We start from the raw sequence: 2063 nt of genomic DNA, 5'->3' as shown, positions 1-2063 counted from the left end.
CCTTGTTGAGGTCTCTGTTGATCCTTCCATGAGAAATTTGGATGATTTCTCTATGAAGAATTATAGGTGTTTCCATAGGGTTCTCCTAGGTAATTCACCTCTTCCATTGAAGGGTTCTCAGGATCATAGGCTTCTTCTTCAGATGAGGCATCCTTAGTACTGCTTGGTGCAACTTGCATTCCAGACAGACTTTGAGAAATCAAATTGACTTGTTGAGTCAATATCTTGTTCTGAGCCAGAATGGCATTCAGAGAATCAATCTCAAGAACTCCTTTCTTCTGATTAGTCCCATTGTTCACAGGATTCCTTTCAGAAGTATACATGAATTGGTTATTTGCAACCATTTCAATTAGTTCTTGAGCTTCTGTAGGCGTCTTCTTCAGATGAAGAGATCCTCCAGCAGAGCTATCCAAAGACATCTTGAATAGTTCAGAAAGACCATCATAGAAAATACCTATGATGCTCCATTCAGAAAGCATGTCAGAAGGACATTTTCTGATCAATTGTTTGTATCTTTCTCAAGCTTCATAGAGGGATTCTCCATCCTTCTGTCTGAAGGTTTGGACTTCCACTCTAAGCTTACTCAATTTTTGAGGTGGAAAGAACTTTGCCAAGAAGGCATTGACTAGCTTTTCCCATGAGTCCAGGCTTTCTTTAGGTTGTGAGTCCAACCATGTCCTAGCTCTGTCTCTTACAGCAAAAGGGAATAGCATAAGTCTGTAGACCTCAAGGTCAACCCCATTAGTCTTGACAGTGTCACAGATTTGCAAGAACTCAGCCAAAAACTGATGAGGATCTTCCAATGGAAGTCCATGAAACTTGCAATTCTGTTGCATTAGAGAAACTAATTGAGGCTTAAGCTCAAAGTTGTTTGCTCCAATGGCAGGGATAGAGATGCTTCTCCCATAGAAGTCGGGAGTAGGTGTAGTAAAGTCACCCAGCACCTTCCTTGCATTGTTTGCATTGTTGTTGTTTTCGGCTGCCATGGGTTCTTCTTCTTTGAAGATTTCTGTTAGGGCCTCTGCAGAGAGTTGTGCCTTAGCTTCTCTTAGCTTTCGCTTCAAGGTCCTTTCAGGTTCAGGGTCAGCTTCAACAAGAATGCTTTTGTCTTTGTTCCTGCTCATATGAAAGAGAAGAGAACAAGAAAATGTGGAATCCTCTATGTCACAATATAGAGTTTCCTTGAGGTGTCAGAGGAAAGGAAAAATAGAAGAAAGAAGTAGAAGAATTCGAACTTAGTGAGATAGAGTTCGAATTGTGCATTGAGGAGGAGTGATACTCCATAAATAGAAGGATGTGAGAAGAGGGGAAGAGCTTTTTCGAAAATTAAGTTAAAAAGATTTTTTTTTTAAAAAATTTTGAAAAACTTTAATTGATTTTCGAAAACCAAGAGTGGTAAAGAAATCAAGTAATTTTTGAAAAAGATTTTGAAATTAGAATTTAAAAAGATATGATTGAAGATTATTTTGAAAAAGATGTGATTAAAAAGATATGATTGAAAAGTTATGGTTTAAAAAGACATGATTGAAATGATATGATTTGAAAACAGTTTTAAAAAGATTTGATTAAAAAAAATTAATGACTTGGCTAACAAGAAAAGATATGATTCAAACATTAAACCTTTCTCAACAGAAAAGGCAGCATACTTGAAATGTTGAATCAAATCATTAATTGATAGCAAGTATCTTTGAAAAAGGAAAGAAATTGATTTTGAAAACATTTGATTGAAAAAGATATGATTTGAAAAATATTTGATTTTGAAAAACTTTGAAAACTTGAAAAAAAATTGATTTGAAAACAAAATCCTCCCCCTTGTGCCATCCTGGCGTTAAACGCCCAGAATGGTGCACATTCTGGCGTTTAACGCCCAATGCACTACCTTTTTGGGCGTTAAACGCCCAATCAGGCACCCTGGCTGGCGTTTAAACGCCAGTCTGTCCTTCTTCACTGGGCGTTTTGAACGCCCAGCTTTTTCTGTGTAATTCCTCTGCTGCATGTTCTGAATCTTCAGTTCCCTGTACTATTGACTTGAAAATAGAACCAAGATCAAATAAACAATGCAT

The 2063-nt window shown here is 37.1% G+C and overlaps 1 non-coding gene across 1 annotated transcript; it reads left to right on the top strand.

Annotated features, from left to right (window-relative positions):
- The first annotated feature begins 473 nt into the window (after positions 1–473).
- Positions 474–581, top strand: LOC130958576 (small nucleolar RNA R71). Its single transcript, XR_009077690.1, has one exon. It is a non-coding gene; the product is annotated as a small nucleolar RNA R71 (small nucleolar RNA).
- Positions 582–2063: the final 1482 nt, after the last annotated feature.

Source organism: Arachis stenosperma, chromosome 10 (assembly GCF_014773155.1).
Source record: "Arachis stenosperma cultivar V10309 chromosome 10, arast.V10309.gnm1.PFL2, whole genome shotgun sequence".
Lineage (NCBI taxonomy): Eukaryota > Viridiplantae > Streptophyta > Magnoliopsida > Fabales > Fabaceae > Arachis > Arachis stenosperma.
The sequence above is the reverse complement of the archived record's forward strand: the minus strand, read 5'-3'. Positions and strand labels throughout refer to the sequence as shown.